The 26,431-nt window shown below is 47.0% G+C and overlaps 1 protein-coding gene and 1 long non-coding RNA gene across 2 annotated transcripts in view; both read right to left on the bottom strand.

The window, feature by feature from the left end:
* LOC131131678 (acyl-coenzyme A thioesterase 2, mitochondrial-like) overlaps positions 1 to 26,431 on the bottom strand; it is a 294,081-nt gene that overhangs the window by 206,697 nt on the left and 60,953 nt on the right. The window lies entirely within an intron of this gene.
* Positions 14,096 to 26,424, bottom strand: LOC144901248 (uncharacterized). Its single transcript, XR_013629407.1, has 3 exons — positions 24,111 to 26,424; positions 14,952 to 15,286; positions 14,096 to 14,477 (listed from the first exon to the last, which is right to left on the bottom strand). It is a non-coding gene; the product is annotated as an uncharacterized LOC144901248 (long non-coding RNA).

The following is a 26,431-nucleotide window of genomic DNA, read 5'->3' as shown; positions in this document are numbered from 1 at the left end:
AGTTGATGGACTATGATGTGTGTAAAGCACATGTGGGGGGCGTGGCCACGGCGAATGGTCAGCCTTCGCCATTGACCATCAAAAGGTCATCATTTGCCTGCAGAAGGTCACAGGCTGCTGAAATCTTAAACGTGAGGCCTTAATCCAGGCCTGAGCGCCCTGGTGGTGCTCCCATGTGACACCAATCTAAATTGACACACTAGCGCCACCTAGAAGTTTCAATTCATTATCCCTCGCCACCCGTTACACGTATCACTATGATTTTCGGTGGAGACGTCTATCATGACAGGACGCACTTAACGCTCCAGAAGCCATGTTCAAAACACAGCGCCACCAACTGGTGGAAATGTATATCTGCCGTAACTTCCTGATTCATGGTCAGATTGTCTTGAAATTTTTTTTGGTGTGTTGGGTCAATCTCTGGTTTGTTATACTGGGTGTACATAGACTCTATAGCGCCACCAACTGGTGGAAATGTATATAGCCATAACTTCCTTCCACATGGTCGGATCAAGCCCAAATTTTTTCTGGTGGTTTGGGGTACCCTCTGGTCTATGACTGTGTGTGTACATAGACTGTATAGCGCCACCAACTGGTGGAAATGTATATAGCCGTAACTTCCTTCCACATGGTCGGATCAAGCCCAAATTTTTTCTGGTGGTCTGGGGTACCCTCTGGTCTATGACTGTGTGTGTACATAGACTCTATAGCGCCACCAACTGGTGGAAGTGTATATAGCCGTAACTTCCTTCCACATGGTCGGATCAGCCCACAAAATTTTCTGGTGGTCTGGGGTACCCTCTGGTCTATGTCTGTGTGTGTACATAGACAGTATAGCGCCACCAACTGGTGGAAATGTATATAGCCGTAACTTCCTTCCACATGGTCGGATCAAGCCCAATTTTTTTCTGGTGGTTTGGGGTACCCTCTGGTCTATGACTGTGTGTGTACATAGACTCTATAGCGCCACCAACTGGTGGAAATGTATATAGCCGTAACTTCCTTCCACATGGTCGGATCAAGCCCAATTTTTTTCTGGTGGTTTGGGGTACCCTCTGGTCTATGACTGTGTGTGTACATAGACTCTATAGCGCCACCAACTGGTGGAAATGTATATAGCCGTAACTTCCTTCCACATGGTCGGATCAAGCCCAAATTTTTTCTGGTGGTTTGGGGTACCCTCTGGTCTATGACTGTGTGTGTACATAGACTCTATAGCGCCACCAACTGGTGGAAATGTATATAGCCGTAACTTCCTTCCACATGGTCGGATCAGGCCCAAATTTTTTCTGGTGGTCTGGGGTACCCTCTGGTCTATGACTGTGTGTGTACATACACTGTATAGCGCCACCAACTGGTGGAAATGTATATAGCCGTAACTTCCATCCACATGGTCGGATCAAGCCCAAATTTTTTCTGGTGGTTTGGGGTACCCTCTGGTCTATTACTGTGTGTGTACATAGACTGTATAGCGCCACCAACTGGTGGAAATGTATATAGCCGTAACTTCCTTCCACATGGTCGGATCAGGCCCAAATTTTTTCTGGTGGTCTGGGGTACCCTCTGGTCTATGACTGTGTGTGTACATACGCTATAGCGCCACCAACTGGTGGAAATGTATATCTGCCGTAACTTCATTACGCACGGTCGGATCGGCCCCTAATTTTTTCTGTTGGTTCGGGGTACCCTCCGGTCCGTTACCGTGTGGGCCAACCACTCTATAGCGCCACCCACAGGCGGAAACGTATATCCGCCGCAAGGACCTACCGCGCGGTCCGATCGTCGTGAATTTTTTTATGGCGGTTCGCGGCGTCGGACGGGACGTGACCGCGCACCCGCCTCGCCGCCGCTGTCGCCCCCTCCTGGCGGAAATTTGCAAGTGCCGTGACTCCCTTACCGCTTATCCGCTCGCCGCGGTTTTTCGTACGGCGCGTCCGCGCGCCCGTCCGGTCGCGCGCGCGACCCCGACCCGCGCGTACCCCCGACCCGCGCGTACCCCCGAGCGCGTCGGGGTGCTCGAGCCCGCTCATCACTGCTTGCAGTTTTAATTATTATTATTATTCCGACGAAAGGACGGCCATTTTGAGGGCCTTAACATGCCCGAAAACTCACCAAATTTTGCAAGCGCGTCAGGTCTGGCGAAAATTTCGATCTGGTGGGGGTCCCGAAAACAATGTTCCAAAATTGACTCTCTAGCGCCACCTTTAATTTTTGAAAAAATTGGCCCCCGCCACCAGTTTCACCTATCGTCACGAAACTTGGTGGAGACGTCTATCGTGACAGGACGGACCAAAAAGTCTCAAGAACCCATATTGGAAAACGAACAGGAAGTCGGCCATTTTGGATGGCGGCGGCCTTTTTCGTGCCAGAAGTTGGGGTCGTATCTCGACGAACTCCTCCTAGGGGGTTTGACCAAATGAGTCCGTTGTTGCATCAACGGACACTAGACGGATGGCCGACGTTAAATTGCGAAGGATTTTGGGATATTCCATACGATGTGGGCGTGGCACGCCCCCAAATTTTGCCCATTTTCATATGTCCGGACCTTGCACGCTGAGCGTAACTGTAGACGTGAATAACTTGGCTCCACGTGGTCAGATCTTCATCATACTTGGTACATGTGATCATGGCCCCGCCCCGAAGGTCCCCGTAGGTCACTTCCTGATTTCGTCGCAGCGCCACCTATTGGCGACAGGCTAAAGGCGTGTCATCTACATGAGGCCTTTTCTGCCAGGAGATTCATCAGATGAACATCAGGGTCACAAGGTCACTGCCTGACAGCCTGGTGAAGCCTGTTGATGGACCATGATGCAGGAAAAGCGCACGTGGTGGGCGTGGCCTGGCGGCGAATGCTCAGGCCTCGCCATTTACATAGAAAAGGTCATCATTCGCCCGCAAAAGGTCGCATGGGCTTGAAAACTCATAGGGGGGGTCAGAATCCAGGCCTGAGCGGCCTGGTGTGGCCCCCATATGAAACCAAGCCAAATTGACTCACTAGCGCCACCTAGAAGTTTTAAAATAATTATCCCTCGCCTCCCGTTGCACGTATCGGCATGATTTTCGGAGGAGACATCACTCGTGACAGGACGCACAAAAAAGTCTCAAGAACCCATGTTCAAAAACCAACAGGAAGTCGGCCATTTTAGGTGGCGGCGGCCATTTGGGGGAGGATGTAGGGGTCGTATCTCGACGAACTCCTCCTAGGGGGTTTGACCGAATGAGTCCGTTGTTGCATCAACGGACACTAGACGGATGGCCCACGTTAAATTGCGAAGGATTTTGGGCCGCTCCATAGGATGTGGGCGTGGCACGCCACCAAACTTTGACCATTTCATATCTGGCCCTGCCTGGTGTCTGGCCTTGCCTTGAAGCAATGTACATCAAAGTCAATACACAGTTTGACTGACAGACTGCTGAAGTCAGTTGATGGACTATGATGTGTGTAAAGCACATGTGGGGGGCGTGGCCACGGCGAATGGTCAGCCTTCGCCATTGACCATCAAAAGGTCATCATTTGCCTGCAGAAGGTCACAGGCTGCTGAAATCTTAAACGTGAGGCCTTAATCCAGGCCTGAGCGCCCTGGTGGTGCTCCCATGTGACACCAATCTAAATTGACACACTAGCGCCACCTAGAAGTTTCAATTCATTATCCCTCGCCACCCGTTACACGTATCACTATGATTTTCGGTGGAGACGTCTATCATGACAGGACGCACTTAACGCTCCAGAAGCCATGTTCAAAACACAGCGCCACCAACTGGTGGAAATGTATATCTGCCGTAACTTCCTGATTCATGGTCAGATTGTCTTGAAATTTTTTTTGGTGTGTTGGGTCAATCTCTGGTTTGTTATACTGGGTGTACATAGACTCTATAGCGCCACCAACTGGTGGAAATGTATATAGCCATAACTTCCTTCCACATGGTCGGATCAAGCCCAAATTTTTTCTGGTGGTTTGGGGTACCCTCTGGTCTATGACTGTGTGTGTACATAGACTCTATAGCGCCACCAACTGGCGGAAATGTATATAGCCGTAACTTCCTTCCACATGGTCGGATCAAGCCCAAATTTTTTCTGGTGGTTTGGGGTACCCTCTGGTCTATGACTGTGTGTGTACATAGACTGTATAGCGCCACCAACTGGTGGAAATGTATATAGCCGTAACTTCCTTCCACATGGTCGGATCAAGCCCAAATTTTTTCTGGTGGTCTGGGGTACCCTCTGGTCTATGACTGTGTGTGTACATAGACTCTATAGCGCCACCAACTGGTGGAAGTGTATATAGCCGTAACTTCCATCCACATGGTCGGATCAGCCCACAAAATTTTCTGGTGGTCTGGGGTACCCTCTGGTCTATGTCTGTGTGTGTACATAGACAGTATAGCGCCACCAACTGGTGGAAATGTATATAGCCGTAACTTCCTTCCACATGGTCGGATCAAGCCCAAATTTTTTCTGGTGGTTTGGGGTACCCTCTGGTCTATGACTGTGTGTGTACATAGACTCTATAGCGCCACCAACTGGTGGAAATGTATATAGCCGTAACTTCCTTCCACATGGTCGGATCAGGCCCAAATTTTTTCTGGTGGTCTGGGGTACCCTCTGGTCTATGACTGTGTGTGTACATACACTGTATAGCGCCACCAACTGGTGGAAATGTATATAGCCGTAACTTCCATCCACATGGTCGGATCAAGCCCAAATTTTTTCTGGTGGTTTGGGGTACCCTCTGGTCTATGACTGTGTGTGTACATAGACTGTATAGCGCCACCAACTGGTGGAAATTTATATAGCCGTAACTTCCTTCCACATGGTCGGATCAGGCCCAAATTTTTTCTGGTGGTCTGGGGTACCCTCTGGTCTATGACTGTGTGTGTACATCGACTGTATAGCGCCACCAACTGGTGGAAATGTATATAGCCGTAACTTCCTTCCACATGGTCGGATCAGGCCCAAATTTTTTCTGGTGGTCTGGGGTACCCTCTGGTCTATGACTGTGTGTGTACATACGCTATAGCGCCACCAACTGGTGGAAATGTATATCTGCCGTAACTTCCTTACGCACGGTCGGATCGGCCCCTAATTTTTTCTGTTGGTTCGGGGTACCCTCCGGTCCGTTACCGTGTGGGCCAACCACTCTATAGCGCCACCCACAGGCGGAAACGTATATCCGCCGCAAGGACCTACCGCGCGGTCCGATCGTCGTGAATTTTTTTATGGCGGTTCGCGGCGTCGGACGGGACGTGACCGCGCACCCGCCTCGCCGCCGCTGTCGCCCCCTCCTGGCGGAAAATTGCAAGTGCCGTGACTCCCTTACCGCTTATCCGCTCGCCGCGGTTTTTCGTACGGCGCGTCCGCGCGCCCGTCCGGTCGCGCGCGCGACCCCGACCCGCGCGTACCCCCGACCCGCGCGTACCCCCGAGCGCGTCGGGGTGCTCGAGCCCGCTCATCACTGCTTGCAGTTTTAATTAGGGCTCGAGCACTGACCAGTGCGAAAGCCCTATTGTAATCGTTCCGTTTTTTATTCTGACGAAAGGACGGCCATTTTGAGGGCCTTAACATGCCCGAAAACTCACCAAATTTTGCAAGCGCGTCAGGTCTGGCGAAAATTTCGATCTGGCGGGGGTCCCGAAAACAATGTTCCAAAATTGACTCTCTAGCGCCACCTTTAATTTTTGAAAAAATTGGCCCCCGCCACCAGTTTCACCTATCGTCACGAAACTTGGTGGAGACGTCTATCGTGACAGGACGGACCAAAAAGTCTCAAGAACCCATATTGGAAAACGAACAGGAAGTCGGCCATTTTGGATGGCGGCGGCCTTTTTCGTGCCAGAAGTTGGGGTCGTATCTCGACGAACTCCTCCTAGGGGGTTTGACCAAATGAGTCCGTTGTTGCATCAACGGACACTAGACGGATGGCCGACGTTAAATTGCGAAGGATTTTGGGATATTCCATACGATGTGGGCGTGGCACGCTCCCAAATTTTGCCCATTTTCATATGTCCGGGCCTTGCACGCTGAGCGTAACTGTAGACGTGAATAACTTGGCTCCACGTGGTCAGATCTTCATCATACTTGGTACATGTGATCATGGCCCCGCCCTGAAGGTCCCCGTAGGTCACTTCCTGATTTCGTCGCAGCGCCACCTATTGGCGACAGGCTAAAGGCGTGTCATCTACATGAGGCCTTTTCTGCCAGGAGATTCATCAGATGAACATCGGGGTCACAAGGTCACTGCCTGACAGCCTGGTGAAGCCTGTTGATGGACCATGATGCAGGAAAAGCGCACGTGGTGGGCGTGGCCTGGCGGCGAATGCTCAGGCCTCGCCATTTACATAGAAAAGGTCATCATTCGCCCGCAAAAGGTCGCATGGGCTTGAAAACTCATAGGGGGGGTCAGAATCCAGGCCTGAGCGGCCTGGTGTGGCCCCCATATGAAACCAAGCCAAATTGACTCACTAGCGCCACCTAGAAGTTTTAAATTAATTATCCCTCGCCTCCCGTTGCACGTATCGGCATGATTTTCGGAGGAGACATCACTCGTGACAGGACGCACAAAAAAGTCTCAATAACCCATGTTCTAAAACCAACAGGAAGTCGGCCATTTTAGGTGGCGGCGGCCATTTGGGGGCGGATGTATGGGTCGTATCTTGACGAACTCCTCCTAGGGGGTTTGACCGAATGAGTCCGTTGTTGCATCAACGGACACTAGACGGATGGCCCACGTTAAATTGCGAAGGATTTTGGGCCGCTCCATAGGATGTGGGCGTGGCACGCCACCAAACTTTGACCATTTCATATCTGGCCCTGCCTGGTGTCTGGCCTTGCCTTGAAGCAATGTACATCAAAGTCAATACACAGTTTGACTGACAGACTGATGATGTCAGTTGATGGACTATGATGTGTGTAAAGCACATGTGGGGGGCGTGGCCACGGCGAATGGTCAGCCTTCGCCATTGACCATCAAAAGGTCATCATTTGCCTGCAGAAGGTCACAGGCTGCTGAAATCTTAAACGTGAGGCCTTAATCCAGGCCTGAGCGCCCTGGTGGTGCTCCCATGTGACACCAATCTAAATTGACACACTAGCGCCACCTAGAAGTTTCAATTCATTATCCCTCGCCACCCGTTACACGTATCACTATGATTTTTGGTGGAGACGTCTATCATGACAGGACGCACCTAATGCTCCAGAAGCCATGTTCTAAACACAGCGCCACCAACTGGTGGAAATGTATATCTGCCGTAACTTCCTGATTCATGGTCAGATTGTCTTGAAATTTTTTTTGGTGTGTTGGGTCAATCTCTGGTCTGTTATACTGTGTGTACATAAACTCTATAGCGCCACCAACTGGTGGAAATGTATATAGCCGTAACTTCCTTCCACATGGTCGGATCAAGCCCAAATTTTTTCTGGTGGTTTGGGGTACCCTCTGGTCTATGACTCTGTGTGTACATAGACTGTATAGCGCCACCAACTGGTGGAAATGTATATAGCCGTAACTTCCTTCCACATGATCGGATCAGGCCCAAATTTTTTCTGGTGGTCTGGGGTACCCTCTGGTCTATGACTGTGTGTGTACATACACTGTATAGCGCCACCAACTGGTGGAAATGTATATAGCCGTAACTTCCATCCACATGGTCGGATCAAGCCCAAATTTTTTCTGGTGGTTTGGGGTACCCTCTGGTCTATGACTGTGTGTGTACATAGACTGTATAGCGCCACCAACTGGTGGAAATGTATATAGCCGTAACTTCCTTCCACATGGTCGGATCAGGCCCAAATTTTTTCTGGTGGTCTGGGGTACCCTCTGGTCTATGACTGTGTGTGTACATCGACTGTATAGCGCCACCAACTGGTGGAAATGTATATAGCCGTAACTTCCTTCCACATGGTCGGATCAGGCCCAAATTTTTTCTGGTGGTCTGGGGTACCCTCTGGTCTATGACTGTGTGTGTACATACGCTATAGCGCCACCAACTGGTGGAAATGTATATCTGCCGTAACTTCCTTACGCACGGTCGGATCGGCCCCTAATTTTTTCTGTTGGTTCGGGGTACCCTCCGGTCCGTTACCGTGTGGGCCAACCACTCTATAGCGCCACCCACAGGCGGAAACGTATATCCGCCGCAAGGACCTACCGCGTGGTCCGATCGTCGTGAATTTTTTTATGGCGGTTCGCGGTGTCGGACGGGACGTGACCGCGCACCCGCCTCGCCGCCGCTGTCGCCCCCTCCTGGCGGAAAATTGCAAGTGCCGTGACTCCCTTACCGCTTATCCGCTCGCCGCGGTTTTTCGTACGGCGCGTCCGCGCGCCCATCCGGTCGCGCGCGCGACCCCGACCCGCGCGTACCCCCGACCCGCGCGTACCCCCGAGCGCGTCGGGGTGCTCGAGCCCGCTCATCACTGCTTGCAGTTTTAATTATTAGGGCTCGAGCACTGACCAGTGCGAAAGCCCTATTGTAATCGTTCCGTTTATTAGGGCTCGAGCACTGACCAGTGCGAAAGCCCTATTGTAATCGTAATGTTTATTAGGGCTCGAGCACTGACCAGTGCGAAAGCCCTATTGTAATCGTTCCGTTTTTTATTATTAGGGCTCGAGCACTGACCAGTGCGAAAGCCCTATTGTAATCGTTCCGTTTATTATTATTATTATTATTATTCTGCCAACCGTCGGCCTTTTTGAGGGCCTCAACATGCCCGAAAACTCACCAAATTTGGCGAGCGCATCAGGTCTGGCGAAAAATTTTATATTTTATGGGTTTCAAATATCATGTTCCAAAATTGGCTCTCTAGCGCCACCTTGAATTTTAAAAAAAATTAGCCCCCGACACCAGTTTCACCTATCGTCACGAAACTCGGTGGAGACGTCTATCGTGACAGGCCGGACCAAAAAGTCTCAAGAACCCATATTGGAAAACGAACAGGAAGTCGGCCATTTTGGATGGCGGCGGCCGTTTTTGGGCCAGAAGTTGGGGTCGTATCTCGACGAACTCCTCCTAGGGGGTTTGACCGAATGAGTCCGTTGTAGCATCAACGGACACTAGACGGATGGCCGACGTTAAATTGCGAAGGATTTTGGGATATTCCATACGATGTGGGCGTGGCACGCCCCCAAATTTTGCCCATTTTCAAATGTCCGGCCCTTGCACGCTGAGCGTAACTGTAGACGTGAATAACTTGGCCCCACGTGGTCAGATCTTCATCATACTTGGTACATGTGATCATGGCCCCGCCCCGAAGGTCCCCGTAGGTCACTTCCTGATTTCGTCGCAGCGCCACCTATTGGCGACAGGCTAAAGGCGTGTCATCTACATGAGGCCTTTTCTGCCAGGAGATTCATCAGCTGAACATCAGGGTCACAAGGTCACTGCCTGACAGCCTGGTGAAGCCTGTTGATGGACCATGATGCAGGAAAAGCGAACGTGGTGGGCGTGGCCTGGCGGCGAATGCTCAGACCTCGCCATTTACATAGAAAAGGTCATCATTCGCCCGCAAAAGGTCGCATGGGCTTGAAAGCTCATAGGGGGGGTCAGAATCCAGGCCTGAGCGGCCTGGTGTGGCCCCCATATGAAACTAAGCCAAATTGACTCACTAGCGCCACCTAGAAGTTTTAAAATAATTATCCCTCGCCTCCCGTTGCACGTATCGGCATGATTTTCGGAGGAGACATCACTCGTGACAGGACGCACAAAAAAGTCTCAAGAACCCATGTTCTAAAACCAACAGGAAGTCGGCCATTTTAGGTGGCGGCGGCCATTTGGGGGCGGAAGTATGGGTCGTATCTCGACGAACTCCTCCTAGGGGGTTTGACCGAATGAGTCCGTTGTTGCATCAACGGACACTAGACGGATGGCCGACGTTAAATTGCGAAGGATTTTGGGATATTCCATACGATGTGGGCGTGGCACGCCCCCAAATTTTGCCCATTTTCATATGTCCGGGCCTTGCACGCTGAGCGTAACTGTAGACGTGAATAACTTGGCTCCACGTGGTCAGATCTTCATCATACTTGGTACATGTGATCATGGCCCCGCCCCGAAGGTCCCCGTAGGTCACTTCCTGATTTCGTTGCAGCGCCACCTATTGGCGACAGGCTAAAGGCGTGTCATCTACATGAGGCCTTTTCTGCCAGGAGATTCATCAGATGAACATCAGGGTCACAAGGTCACTGCCTGACAGCCTGGTGAAGCCTGTTGATGGACCATGATGTGTGTAAAGCACATGTGGGGGGCGTGGCCACGGCGAATGGTCAGCCTTCGCCATTGACCATCAAAAGGTCATCATTTGCCTGCAGAAGGTCACAGGCTGCTGAAATCTTAAACGTGAGGCCTTAATCCAGGCCTGAGCGCCCTGGTGGTGCTCCCATGTGACACCAATCTAAATTGACACACTAGCGCCACCTAGAAGTTTCAATTCATTATCCCTCGCCACCCGTTGCACGTATCACTATGATTTTCGGTGGAGACGTCTATCAAGACAGGACGCACTTAACGCTCCAGAAGCCATGTTCAAAACACAGCGCCACCAACTGGTGGACATGTATATCTGCCGTAACTTCCTGATTCATGGTCAGATTGTCTTGAAATTTTTTTTGGTGTGTTGGGTCAATCTCTGGTCTGTTATACTGTGTGTACATAGACTGTATAGCGCCACCAACTGGTGGAAATGTATATAGCCGTAACTTCCTTCCACATGGTCGGATCAGGCCCAAATTTTTTCTGGTGGTCTGGGGTACCCTCTGGTCTGTGACTGTGTGTGTACATAGACTGTATAGCGCCACCAACTGGTGGAAATGTATATAGCCGTAACTTCCTTCCCCATGGTCGGATCAGGCCCAAATTTTTTCTGGTGGTCTGGGGTACCCTCTGGTCTGTGACTGTGTGTGTACATAGACTGTATAGCGCCACCAACTGGTGGAAATGTATATAGCCGTAACTTCCTTCCACATGGTCGGATCAGGCCCAAATTTTTTCTGGTGGTCTGGGGTACCCTCTGGTCTATGACAGTGTGTGTACATAGACTGTATAGCGCCACCAACTGGTGGAAAGGTATATCTGCCGTAACTTCCTTACGCACGGTCGGATCGGCCCCTAATTTTTTCTGTTGGTTCGGGGTACCCTCCGGTCCGTTACCGTGTGGGCGCATACACTCTATAGCGCCACCCGCAGGCGGAAATGTATATCCGCCGCAAGGACCTACCGCGCGGTCCGATCGTCGTTAATTTTTTTATGGCGGTTCGCGGCGTCGGACGGGACGTGACCGCGCACCCGCCTCGCCGCCGCTGTCGCCCCCTCCTGGCGGAAAATTGCAAGTGCCGTGACTCCCTTATCGCTTATCCGCTCGCCGCGGTTTTTCGTACGGCGCGTCCGCGCGCCCGTCCGGTCGCGCGCGCGACCCCGACCCGCGCGTACCCCCGACCCGCGCGTACCCCCGAGCGCGTCGGGGTGCTCGAGCCCGCTCATCACTGCTTGCAGTTTTAATTATTATTATTTTTTTTTTATTATTATTCTGACGAAAGGACGGCCATTTTGAGGGCCTTAACATGCCCGAAAACTCACCAAATTTTGCAAGCGCGTCAGGTCTGGCGAAAATTTCGATCTGGTGGGGGTCCCGAAAACAATGTTCCAAAATTGACTCTCTAGCGCCACCTTTAATTTTTGAAAAAATTGGCCCCCGCCACCAGTTTCACCTATCGTCACGAAACTTGGTGGAGACGTCTATCGTGACAGGACGGACCAAAAAGTCTCAAGAACCCATATTGGAAAACGAACAGGAAGTCGGCCATTTTGGATGGCGGCGGCCTTTTTCGTGCCAGAAGTTGGGGTCGTATCTCGACGAACTCCTCCTAGGGGGTTTGACCAAATGAGTCCGTTGTTGCATCAACGGACACTAGACGGATGGCCGACGTTAAATTGCGAAGGATTTTGGGATATTCCATACGATGTGGGCGTGGCACGCCCCCAAATTTTGCCCATTTTCATATGTCCGGGCCTTGCACGCTGAGCGTAACTGTAGACGTGAATAACTTGGCTCCACGTGGTCAGATCTTCATCATACTTGGTACATGTGATCATGGCCCCGCCCCGAAGGTCCCCGTTGGTCACTTCCTGATTTTGTCGCAGCGCCACCTATTGGCGACAGGCTAAAGGCGTGTGATCTACATGAGGCCTTTTCTGCCAGGAGATTCATCAGATGAACATCAGGGTCACAAGGTCACTGCCTGACAGCCTGGTGAAGCCTGTTGATGGACCATGATGCAGGAAAAGCGCACGTGGTGGGCGTGGCCTGGCGGCGAATGCTCAGACCTCGCCATTTACAAAGAAAGGGTCATCATTCGCCCGCAGAAGGTCGCATGGGCTTGAAATCTCATAAGGGGGGGCAGATTCCAGGCCTGAGGGCCCTGGTGGGGCCCCCATTTGAAACCAAGCCAAATTGACTCACTAGCGCCACCTACAAGTTTTAAAATAATTATCCCTCGCCTCCCGTTGCACGTATGGGCATGATTTTCGGAGGAGACATCACTCGTGACAGGACGCACAAAAAAGTCTCAAGAACCCATGTTCTAAAACCAACAGGAAGTCGGCCATTTTAGGTGGCGGCGGCCATTTGGGGGAGGATGTAGGGGTCATATCTCGACGAACTCCTCCTAGGGGGTTTGACCGAATGAGTCCGTTGTTGCATCAACGGACACTAGACGGATGGCCCACGTTAAATTGCGAAGGATTTTGGGCTGCTCCTTAGGATGTGGGCGTGGCACGCCCCCAAACTTTTACTTTAACCTTAACTTTTACTTTATCTGGCCCTGCCTGGTGTCTGGCCTTGCCTTGAAGCAATGTACATCAAAGTCAATACACAGTTTGACTGACAGACTGATGAAGTCAGTTGATGGACTATGATGTGTGTAAAGCACATGTGGGGGGCGTGGCCACGGCGAATGGTCAGCCTTCGCCATTGACCATCGAAGGCTCATATTTTGCCCGCAGAAGGTCACAGGCTGCTGAAATCTTACACGTCAGGCCTTAATCCAGGCCTGAGCGCCCTGGTGGTGCTCCCATGTGACACCAATCTAAATTGACACACTAGCGCCACCTAGAAGTTTCAATTCATTATCCCTCGCCACCCGTTGCACGTATCACTATGATTTTCGGTGGAGACGTCTATCATGACAGGACGCACCTAACGCTCCAGAACCCATGTTCAAAACACAGCGCCACCAACTGGTGGAAATGTATATCTGCCGTAACTTCCTTATGCATGGTCGGATCTGCCTCAAATTTTTTCTGGTGGTCTGGGGTACACTCTGGTCTATGACTGTGTGTGTACATACTGTATAGCGCCACCAACAGGCAGAGATGTACATCTGCCGTAACTTCCTGATTCGTGGTCAGATTGTCTTGAATTTTTTTTTGGTGTGTTGGTCAATCTCTTGTTATACTGTGTACATACTCTATAGCGCCACCAACTGGTTGAAATGTATATCTGCAGTAATTTCCTTCCACATGGAAGGAAAATCAGTCTGACTGTGTACATATAGCGCCACCAACTGTTTGAATTGTATAACTCCATTCTATATGGTCTGATTTTTTTCTATGGTGGCAGACAGGACATGACCATGTACCCACCTTAGACTGTATAGCGCCACCAACCTGCGGAAAAGTAGAACTACATTCTACATGGTCTGTCTGTCCCATGACTTTTAGAGAGTTGTGACATCAAACAGGACCTGACCACATACCCACCTTTGAAAGAGTTGTCAATATGTTATAACACCATGCCACACAGTCAATTATGGACACAATTATGCTGACATTCATCATTATACATCCTTCTATGCTGTTCATCCTCCACATGGGTCATAGGTGTGCTGGAACCAATCCCAGCTATATTTTGATGTGCCATGCTGGTGGACTCCACGATTGCTGGTTGGGTCCTTGGTCTGTGAAGCATCTCTGTGGTCCACCCAGGGTCCAAGTGGGTGGAGTGTTTTGCAGGATAGCAGCAGAGACCGAGTTGACATTGTAGATTGTCTAAACTATGAATGAACACGTGTGGGGTTATGTACTAAACATGCAGAAATGACAAAAGCAGTTATGTCAAGCCAATTTATTTGATATAGTGCCAATTCTAATCATCATATGGAAGTTATCTAGAAAGAGAACCAACTGAACCCCACACGAGCAAGCACTTGGCAACGGAGGCAAGGAAAAACTCTTTGAGAAACCTTGGACAGAACCCAGGCTCTATGGGGCGGCCGTCTGTCTCGACCGGTTGGGTTGAGAGGGATGACTGAGAGATGGTAGGTAGACAGTGGTGAAGAAAGGACAGAGGGTTAAGAATGGGTGGAGGAAAGGATCAGCAGTTGCAGTCCCATGATGACCAGTTCCCGGAATCGCCAGTATCCTATCCAGTCAGCAATGGGTGGATGTCAAGGTGCAACGGTGGGAGCTCCTCTGGAAGCAGCCTGCATTCACTACAGGTCAGAGAAAGAGTGAAAGCAAATGCGTTAGTAAACTTGCTATGATCATATAAAAAGTCAAAGAAGACAGCATGAGGAAGGTTTTTTGTACTACAAGTACCATGGCATTCTATGTATTATTTTAGTAGCACAAGCACAAGGCCCCCATACATTTTGGTTAACAGGTTAACAATTTTCCCCTGCATAACATAAACTCATGTAAGATTCTGTGTCCCATTAAGCATAGTGGAGGTGTTTCCAACTTCCAGCTAATTAAAGCTACTTTGTCAAAAAGAAAGTGTTTATGTGACTGGCAACATTTCAAGATGTATTTTACCTACAAAGCAAAGTTTAACTTGTCGTCTGGAGCCCAGTTTACGTATCGGGAGAAATCACAAGAGTATAATGTCAAGTGGCAAAAAAGGCAAGTGTTTCACACATGAACAGAATTTGACCAATATGAAAAGTGAAAAAAGCTCCATATCTTACCACATGCAGCTCTTGTCAGAGGACACTCACACCGTCAGAGGGGTCTTGTCCTGTTGATGAAAACTTACATGCATGCAAACCACTACATTGCCATTATAATAGTTGGTATGATGCACTTATGGGATTAGTTTTACTTCTATGCTATTCTACTGCTACTATGTTAAATCTACGCATGTACTTCTACTGCTACTTTGTTAACATACGCATGCACTTCTACAGCTACTATGTTAACATACGCATGCACTTCTACAGCTACTATGTTAACATACGCATGGAGTTCTACTGCTACTATGTTTAATATAAAGATTGTGCGTGGAACTGAAGACAGGCGGCAACTAGAAAGACAAGAGCAGAGGTTAGTCACAATATACATTCACATATTTACATGTTTACATGTTTACATGTTTACATGTTTACATGTTTACATGTTTACATGTTTACATGTTTACATGTTTACATGTTTACATGTTTACATGTTTACATGTTTACATGTTTACATGTTTACATGTTTACATGTTTACATGTTTACATGTTTACATGTTTACATGTTTACATGTTTACATGTTTACATGTTTACATGTTTACATGTTTACATGTTTACATGTTTACATGTTTACATGTTTACATGTTTACATGTTTACATGTTTACATGTTTACATGTTTACATATTTACATATTTACATATTTACATATTTACATATTTACATATTTACATATTTACATATTTACATATTTACATATTTACATATTTACATATTTACATTGCCCTCATTGTTTGCATTACCGTGTCTGGAAAAACGTATTTTTCGCCAGTGATTGACAAACACAATCCACCGTTCTCGGAAGAGTAAACTCGCGGATTGGAAAATGTCCACTGGTTAGAAAAATACCAACGTGTTCAGAAAAGTCTTAGTTTTAATCCCTTTGATTCTTAATTTTGGCCAGTGGTCGAATTTTGCGCCAGTGATTGACTAATACAAATTGGTTAGAAAAATAACTGTTGAAAAGGGTTTGAATCCCTTTAGTATTTAACTTTAAGGCAGACAGCCGGTAACTATCAAGACAAGAGGACAGGTGAGTGAGGCAGCACTGGGATCATTTCATCAGGTACTATTTATATATTTACATATTTACATATTTACATATTTACATATTTACATATTTACATTTTTACATATTTACATATTTACATATATACAATATGTATACTATTTAAAATATATGCAGATGTTACAATATTTACATATATACAATATGTATACTATTTAAAATATATGCAGATGTTACAATATTTACATGTTTACAATATTTACATGTTTACAATATTTACATGTTTACAATATTTACATGTTTACAATATTTACATGTTTACAATATTTACATGTTTACAATATTTTCATGTTTACAATATTTTCATGTTAATTTACTGGTTTGACAAAAGGAAAATACTCCCTATCCTAAAACCTAGAAACTGGGATCTTAATTATGACCAGTGATTATGACTAATACAATCCACCGTTCTCGTTGGGCAAGTAAACTCGTGGATTGCACATTGTCCACTGGTTGAACCTAAACCTATTTTACACTATACACTAGACCATAAGACTGCCAGAAGAACGCTGAAGTAGAATGTGTATGTGCGTGTGTGTGCGTTTTACATTTTGTGTCTAAAAGAGCACAAAATCCCTTCATGATCACTGAAATAAGTGGGCATCACAACTGATTCTACATCAAAGTGTGATGTTTTGACATATACGTGGTCAATTAGTGTACCCTTTTCTGTGGTAGGATGTTTGACTGACTGGCTGAACCCTTTCCTAGCCATGAATGTGCTGATAGTGGAAGATTTTAACAAATTTTCATTAAAATCTCCCAGTACCACAATGCTGGCGTACTTCTGGTGCAACCAATCCAGCAGCGTGCCAAGGTGACCTTGAAACAACGCCATTGGATAGGAGGGTGGTCGATACACAACTGCTATTAACACACTGGGTGAGGAGCAGTTCACCAGTAAAACTTCCAAGTTGAAGTTTGGGGCGGAGACAACACTACAGTGCAGGTGGTCTGCAATGTACATGCCAACTCCGCCATGCTGTTGCCCTTGTAATTCTACCAAAGCAGGGTTACTGCTGGAGTAAGACAAACATCGTGGTTGGCTATGAAAATGATACCCAGGAATGGTTACACTCCTGGGTGTACATGCCGTTGGCAGCCACGTTTCTGTCACAGCGATGCAGTTAGGCTGCAGGTGCTGTGTACATGCTGCCAAATCTGACGCATGTGTTGTCAAATTTTGGACATTCATCACATACATTGTGAGATGTGGTGGTTGTGCATTTGTTTGTGTTGGTTCACTTTCTGTCAAAAATGCTGGCATCCTACCTACAGCATTCTTAATGGCATCATTACAGTAAATTTTTTTGGCATTAAACTTTTCAATAATCAAACCGTCTAAGGCCGTGACTCGACTCAATGCGACATACGCCTGCCCTGCGGAAAACACCCTGTCTAGAGACACAACTACATTGCTCACGGTAACACCCTGGACTTTATGTACCGTGCAAGCCCAAGCGAGCTTCAGAGGGAACTGGCGACGCATGCCACCACTTTTTGTTACTTTTTCTTCCTCTGGCAGAATAAATGTACTGTCTTTTAGCGTGACGGACTCATTAGTAGTTTGTGCGCGTCTTTGTTTACCTACTTTGGCATCATCAAACTTTATATAGATCCTACTCGGAAATGTGTCATCCTTTTGGAAAAGAACCTCAGAGACAGTGCCACTAACCCCGTTAACTAAGCCGTCGTCAATATCAATGTTTTTGCAAAGCATTACACGTGCATCTTTAGCGATGTGCAGAGTTTCCTCTAAACACGTGTTGTAAACTTTGCTGTGGTGCCCTACTTTTCTTTCTAAGTTACCGGATTTTTTGTTTTGGCTGAAATCCTCAGCTTTTATCGTCGTGTACTCCGGACAGATCCTGAAAAGCTGTTTTAGATTGTACTCGTTGACTTGTTGATTGGTTGGAAACACATGTAACGCAGAGCTGACCTCACCTGTTTCGCGCTGTTTCAAAAGTTCTATGTCTGTTTCCAACAACGCCGCGCCTTTTGGATGTTTGCGTAGTCTATTTAGCAATGCAGCAAACTGATTATCTTTTTGCCGGACTATCGTTGTCAGTTCGACAACACTGAAAAGATTTGTCCACAAGTTGAAAGTGGCGTCTTCGACATAGAGAGGCTTTCCTTTGACTGGCGGTAACTGGTAAAAATCACCGACGGCGATGATGCTGACGTTGCCAAATGCAGCATAGTCACCGGTTTGCTTAATTTGTCGGAGCCTACCATGAATGTACGTCAACAACTTGTGATCAACCATCGATATTTCATCGATAATCAAAATTTGGAGGTCCGCGAACTTGGCACGCAAGGAATTCACCGTTTCCTCACCCAGTGGTGTGTAAGGCAAACGGGTATCCTTGCCGATGCTCAATGTGCTGTGTATTGTTGTGGCATTCAAATTGTAAGCAGCAATCCCTGTTGGTGCAGCTAGACAGACAGAAATATTGTCCGGTTGCCGACACGTTGTTGACAACAACCTGGTAGCCTCATATTGGATGGCTTTAATTAGGTGGCTTTTTCCTGTCCCGGCACCGCCTGTGATGAATAAGTGCAATGGCTCGGGTTTTCTCCCACCTATTTTATCAAGGCACCACTGTCGAATTTTGTAAAAAATGTCCATTTGAGTATTATTTAGGGAGCGGATCAATGCCAAGCCATCATTTCGACTCATTGACTTTTGCTTTTGTAAGTTTAGAGCGGTTCTATTTTCATTTGCCAAGTCAGGTATTACTTCTGCCTCTTCTTCGACCAACTGCTGTTTTTTCCGGCGTTCTTCTTCGCACTGCAGCCTTTCCAATTCTTGTTCTGGACACAGCAGACACCACGCATCCTCAGCAACACCGCTGTGATCAATAGATCTTTGGATGCTGTCCAGTTCATCCCCGTCGTTGTCGAAATGTTGTTTATTTGTTTCCACTATGGATCGAACAGAATGCATCGACCCATCATTTAATCGGACCGCACCATTGTCATAAAACTCTTCAAATGTTGGGCAGTTGGCAGGTCTTAACTGCAAATCCACCCGGTATGGCAGATACAACTGCAAAAGGCTACGATAATACAACTCGGGGTTTTTGGTTTCTGAAAAGCGCGCAGAGCGTACTACGGCAGGTTTGGTCCGTGTACGTTTTGTCACATGTCCGTAGTTGTTTTTAAGTTCTATTTTGGACGCCGACCTTTCGTTTTTGCTAATGATGCGGTATTCCGAAGCAAATTGTGCCAAGCACATGTCATTAAACGTGTCGTCGTTTGGTCTGTTTTTATAACGGTCGACAATGCTGGTCATCCACATGTCTTCCGTTGTTAATTCGGCCGATGCAGCTTTTTGACGCAAAACACTCACAGGCAAACTCATTTTGACCACATTGTCCCCTGTTGGAACAAAAACTACTTTGCGCGAGCATTCTTTAAGATGCATATTTGTCACCCGGTAAACGGCCTCTTGTGCACACACGTCTCTATTGTGCAAGTACACACTGCCAAGGCTTTTTAAAGCATCTTTGGCACTGACGTTTGCCTGTTTGGATGCTTCTTTCTGGGCATTACTCAGCAGCAATCCAATCTCCCTCTCAGCTTTAGAAATATACGAGATTATGTAAACCACGCACGCATACGCATCAACGACATACTGGATGTCCATATTAGCATTCCAGCATTTAAGCAGAGGTTTGCTGTATGGATTGATCCAAACCTCATTAATTTGACGCTTCACTATCACTTCCGTACGACGACCCAAGCGGCGGTGTGCGGCCTCAAAAGTATTTTGGGTTATACCGAGACTATGGAACAAATGTTCCACACTTTGATATGCGTGGTTCTCGTCAGCCAGGGCTGTTTTAATGGATTTTATGATTTCCGACGCCTCTTCTGCTTTCATGTTTGCGGCATTTTGGGACGCTTTAGGACATGTGCATGTTTTAACTCCGGTTGATTGGCTAACCTGACAAGTGCATGTTTTTTGTCCCTGTCCGTCTAACTGATGGCTAATAAATGTTCGTCCTGACACGGGTTTGGGAAAACCGAAACGACACACTGTGTTTTTCTTCTTGCACGTTTTAGAGTGTCTCTTTGAATGCTGCTGGACGGAAGACACTGTCTCTGTCAATCCTTCATCCTGTGTCTGCAATTCACAAGTAACATATCTATCAATAAAATTTGTGACTTCTTCATCTGAGTTCACTTCAATACGTGGGGCATTCTCGACCCAGAACAAACAATGTACATGTGGGGAACCACGCTGCTGAAATTCCACCCGGTAAAAATAGTCGACTACTTTGCCAATCGGTTGGCTCGAAGACATTATCACCTCTCTGAGAAAGACATGCCACCGGAAATCAAACATCCGTGCAGCAGTCACAGGATTCCGTCTCAACAAATCACACCTGTCCGCCCACTCCAACTCTGCAGCCGTTTGCGTTCGGCCCTCTTGCCTCAAAACACAGTCTAACAAGTTTTGCCACCGTAAATCAGCAGACGAAAAAGAGCAAAACCATGTGGGAACACCAAGCTGACGCACACAGGCCAAAATATCGCGCTGCGTACTCTGCCAAAAGGCTGGAGTGCCTCTGATGGGCTTCAGAAAACGATAGCCCTGGTCACATTCCAACAATGTCTTTAACGACTCATCGTTGGTCAACAAATCTTTGGCCATTTTTGCCACCAAACCAGCAATTCCTTTGCGTAAGGCAATGGAAATGCTCGACACCACCTGCAGAAGTTCACACAAATACTGAGCATAGAATATGTATTCCACATTCTGCCCAAACCGCTTATCAGCATGCATGATACGATTATTGAAATATCGAGACGCCGTCAGCCTATATTGTCGAGTGTCATGAAACGTGAAACGGCCGCGTGGAAACAACACTGGGAAACATCTAGCTTCATTTGAATGGTCAGAAAGCAACCTCACAGGATTATTGCCTTCTGCCGGAGCCACATTCAATATATTGTCGTAATACTGATCTAGCGCTTCCTGACCAATGTCTACTGGCATCAAACATGTGTCCTGAAACATGCAGTGCTGCTGTCTATCGTGGAGAAGCTCATCTTCTGCATCTAGAGGCGGTGTGACATCTACTGCAGGAACACTGTCCTCCACCTGAGAGGCATCAGGTTCCCTACAAAAGTCATTGACCCACTCCTCGTTGTACTCTATATCTTCATAATGCACATTTGACTCTTTTAAATATCTCAAGGCTTCTCGAATGTGCATGCTGTCAACAAAATGGTACTCGTAGTGTCCTTTGTAAGTTAACTTTCTTTTGAGCTTGACACGGAGCATAGAGCCTTCCATATTGGACCGTGGCAACAAATTTGTCGTTTCTACAACATTGGCCGGAACACAAGTCACAGGCCCGTGGACACCATTTTGCCCCCCTTTAGGCAGTGCAAGCATTTTCATGAAGGGGATATTTAGTGCAATTAAATGCTGCTCTAAACTGTTCAGACAATCCAGCTCAGGAGGAATCGGGTCCACCCCCAAATTATTTGACACACATTCAGGTGGGAATTCCCCTTTGCTTATCTTGTAATGGCAAGTGTAGCAAATCCACAGCTGCCCTCTACCAGACTCCACCAACAAACAAGGCACCGTGCACTCTGCACTACATTTGTGTAAATAATCCTCACTAATGCACGTGTTCACAAGAGAAGCACTTGCACTTTTGCTGTAATGCTCTCTGTCACACTGCAGGACCTGATGTTTAAACATCAACCTATGGCACACACAGCAGACAAACTGGGGCCCATTCTTCACTTTCTCTAAAAAATTCTCTACAACAACATCAAATTCTTCCTCTCGCAACTTTGCAGCATGCCTTCGTGCCTTCACATCTGCCATTACACGCATTTTGTGCTCCAAGTTACTGTGATACTTCTCTATACCGGCAAGTTTGACAATGGCCCGGTGCCTTGTATCTACTTTATATTTTTGGACACTCTGCGCCTTGACTCTGTCTCTGTGCAAGCTGTCACGTTTGTACTTTTGGATGCTACGTGTCTTGACTCTGTCCCTGTGCAAGCTGTCACTTTTATACTTTTGGATGCTACTTGTCTTGACTCTGTCCCTGTGCAAGCTGTCACTTTTATACTTTTGGATGCTACATGTCTTGACTCTGTCCCTGTGCAAGCTGTCACTTTTATACTTTTGGATGCTACATGTCTTGACTCTGTCCCTGTACAAGCTGTCACTTTTATACTTTTGGATGCTACGTGTCTTGACTCTGTCCCTGTACAAGCTGTCACTTTTATACTTTTGGATGCTACGTGTCTTGACTCTGTCCCTGTACAAGCTGTCACTTTTATACTTTTGGATGATACGTGTCTTGACTCTGTCCCTGTGCAAGCTGTCCCTTCTATACTTTGTGATGCTAGATGTTTTAACTATGTTTTGATGCACTACATCGCTTCTATATTTTGCTACACTCCTTGACTTCATTCTCTGCCTAAAGACAGCTTGTTCTTTGTATTTTTTTACACTCATTGTTATCTTCTTCTCCCTTTCCAACATTTCTGCTACATATTTGGATTTTTGGGCCAGTGCCCTCTTCTTTTTAAAATATTTGGATGGGCTTATAAGTGGAACCAAGGACTGATGTTTTTCTTTGCCTGTTTCAACAACATCATTCCAACCAACTGCTACTTCACTATCGGCGCAAATTACTTGATGCCGATGTGACCTGGTACCATACTGACCGACCTGAGCTGTACTATTCTGACAAATGCCAAAGCAACTTCCTAACTGACCCTCATTGACACATGTCACACACTCGTAGTGATTACCACTCGAGTTGTCCAAATAAATCCCACGACTGGATTCTGACGAACTATATCTCAACCAACGACCACCGTAAAAAGTGAAGATATTTATTCCTAAGCTATCCGCTGCTGCCTGAATTTCCACCTCAGTTGCCCAGCTATTGACATATTTCATTTTGGAAACACTAATATATTCTGCCAAACAACTGTACTCACTCCTGAGAAGCTTCTCGTAATCTTCACAGTGCTTTTCCATATGTTTAACCACATGGAGTCTAATTTTCCTGTGATTTTTCTGTGTGCCACTCACCGCTTGTGATATGGCACGGAAAAAACAGTTGCCATCAGCAACAATGCTCTCCTTTTTACATGGCGTTCCTAGGGGTCCAACACGCAAAGTGATAGGCACAATGTTGACCTCACAATCAATGTTCAAAAGTTGGCAGACAACCTGGCAGTCCACTCGAGGCACTGGACAAAAATCATGCTGTGTGGTAACGACACTGACTACTTCAACATCAGATGTACTTGTACTTGAAATGTCAGCCATTTTTAACTTTTTGGAAACATCAGACATCGCCAAGTGACGTTTTCTATCAGACAAAACAGTCACAGCAACACCAGCTATCTCAAAAAGTTTCTCTGTTCCACCAAACCCTGCAGCCAAATTGCTAATGTGATTAGCAAGGTCATCGAGACTACCAAAAGACAGAACAACACTGGTTCCATCACTGCAAACCATGCCATTACAGCTGCGCGAGTGTGAATCTACCAGACAATACTGACCAGCATCACAAATGATGGCACAACTACTTTGGCAAACTGTAAGAATGCACGTGCTGTACTTGCCAAACATTGTTTGCAAACCATCATGCAAAGTGACATGAATCCCGTTTTCAATATAATAGCCAGAAACTACATTCACATCACCTGAAGCATAATCATTCTTCATACAAAACTTAAATTTGTGTCCAGCAATCACCTCCTGTTTGGGCAATTCTGTGGCACACAAAAAATGTGATGCGTGACAAATTACGCCACGTTCCCTAAGAGTGGTATACAACTGATCGCCTTCAACAACAGCCATGTCAAGATCAGCAGTATCCCACAACAAGACATTTTTTACACTGTGTAAAGCAGTGGCACATAAGGCAATCGCCATACATTGTGTTCCTGCATACTTAAACCTTGTATTGCCTTGATGAAATGACCCTTTGACCACCTTTTGTAACCCACCCGTTGGTACCTCCACTGGTGACAGTGAAGATACTTCTTCCCTACCTTTTGTTGCAACTGCACAGTCAACAGCTTGGGCAGCCCTGGGTGTGCGTCGCATACGGAAACCCTTCTTTCGTGGCATCTAAAAGAAAACAATGAAATCAATGTCAGTTCACACGCCATGTACTTAAGCTTCTAAATGCTCTTTCCCATGCTCTCTGGTTACCCCGTGTGTGCGTGGGTTTTCTCCGTGCCCCCCATTGGCGATGCCATATTGTCCATAGGCAAGAAAGTGGGTGTGAATGGTTGTCTATATGTGCCCTGTGATTGGCTAGCAACCAGGATGTACCCCTCCTCTCGCCCGAATACAACTGGGATAGACTCCAGCAGCAGCAGAAAATGAATGAACATATGCCTATCCTCACGGGTCGCGGGCATGCTGGAGCCTACCCCAGCTATATTCAGGCGAGAGGTGGACTACATCCCGGTCACCAGCAAAACACAGGGCGCATAGACAACCATTCACAGTCACATTCATGGCCACAGACAATATGGAGTGCGTGTGTGTGGGGTGGGGGTCAAATGAAAGTGAGTATAAATGGTTGTCTCTATGTGCCCTGTGATTGGTTGACAACCAGGATGTACCCGCCTCTCGCCTGAATACAAATGGGATAGACTCCTGCAGCAGCGGTAGAAAATGAATGAATAAATCCATTTATTTTCTGTGCTGCTTAACCTCACAAGGGTCGTGGGCATGCTGGAGCCTACCCCAGCTGTATTCTGGCAAGAGGTGGACTACACCCTGCTCACCAGCCAAGCATGGGTCAGAGACAACCATTAACAGTCACATTAATGCCTATGGACAATTTGGAGTCGCCAGTGGGGGGGGGGGTACACGGAGAAACACACGCACAGAATACATGCAAACTCCACACAGAGATAAAATGATAAATCAAACTTTGTCAATAAATACAACTATTATGCAGAAAACAACATAAATAAATAAACACTAGCTGTGTGTTTTACTGCAAGAGCACTATCTTCCCCCACCCCCTTCATATTGTGTGCGTTTGAGTGGGCACATGCACACTTGGGTGTGGCCCTTTGGCTGAATGATCATTGGAAACAAGAAAAATGAAGAAAACGTCAGGTGGACGTCTTCTCCTCCGCAACGCGGTAGTGGTTTAGATGAATGACAAGGTTAAAATCATTGGAAACAGAGAAAGCTAAAAAAGTTGAAAACCTACGGTGCGGTGGCTTCTCCACACAAACAAATCCCAGGTGCTTAATGGTGCTTTTATGGTAGCTACCTTCATTTAGCGCAGGTCACAAAATCGTTACCTTTAGGTGTAAAATACTCCCATACTTTTAACATCCGTGAGAATTTATTTTCTCCCCGCCGGCTGCGATAAGATGGCGCGGGGGGGGGGGGCGACCGCCATTTTGTGGCCTGTGGCATCAACGACGCCATTAACGACGACGCCATTTCGGGGCCTTTGTCATCAGTGCCGCCAATTTGCCCGCTAACGGCTCGTTTAAGGTGCGGCAACAACGAATATAATTTTCGCTATACAGCGTTAAGCTCCGACCGTTCGTGTATCCTGAACAAGCGGCCTACGTGCAGCACCGCCGAATATAACTTGAGCTATATTGAGTTAAGTTCGGACCGTTAGTGTATCCCAAACATGCAGTTACCTTGCGGCTACACCAACGACAACATACAAATACATAAAATTATACACATGTGGAGAAAAAGCCGAAGAAAAAACAAAATGGAGTTAAGCTCCAACCGGACGTGCATTCCTGCGATGGGGATCATTCTTACAAATGAATATATTTCAGTTTACTAAGTCTATTAAATAAAAAAACTCACCTCTGTGTCAGCAGATGAAGTCCAACACAATGGAAAACTGCAGTTTCCGTCGAATGTAGGTCCTGTAGGTCTGAATGTAGGTCTTTGTCTTTGTCTGAGGCAATGCAAAATGCGTTCTCTCGAAAAGTTTTCTGTTCGGTCGAGCAGAAAAGGGGGGGAGGTGGGCACGCGCAGCAGCTTTTATAGCACCATGCACCACACCGTTGAAGAACTGACCAATCGTAGCTCACAAAACCAATCTGTCAGGCTCCGCCTTTGGATAATTGACCAATCGTAAGTCACCAAACAAACAACCTATCAGCGATCGTCTGATTGAATGTAATGTGAAAGTTGGGCGGGTTATTATTTTTTAAATTGACCAATCCTGCCTCACTCACCTATCAATCGATCAGCTATTGGCGGAATGAATGTAATTTGAAATTGGGCGAATTAAACCAAACCATGTTTACGTGGACGAACTGAGGGAAAACTCACCAATGGCATTGCATGCTCACTGTATAAATAAGCTGCA

This window comes from Doryrhamphus excisus, linkage group LG11 (assembly GCF_037039965.1).
Source record: "Doryrhamphus excisus strain RoL-2023G ecotype Guam linkage group LG11, RoL_Dexc_Guam_v1.1, whole genome shotgun sequence".
Lineage (NCBI taxonomy): Eukaryota > Metazoa > Chordata > Actinopteri > Syngnathiformes > Syngnathidae > Doryrhamphus > Doryrhamphus excisus.
This window is presented reverse-complemented; position numbering and strand designations above follow the sequence as displayed.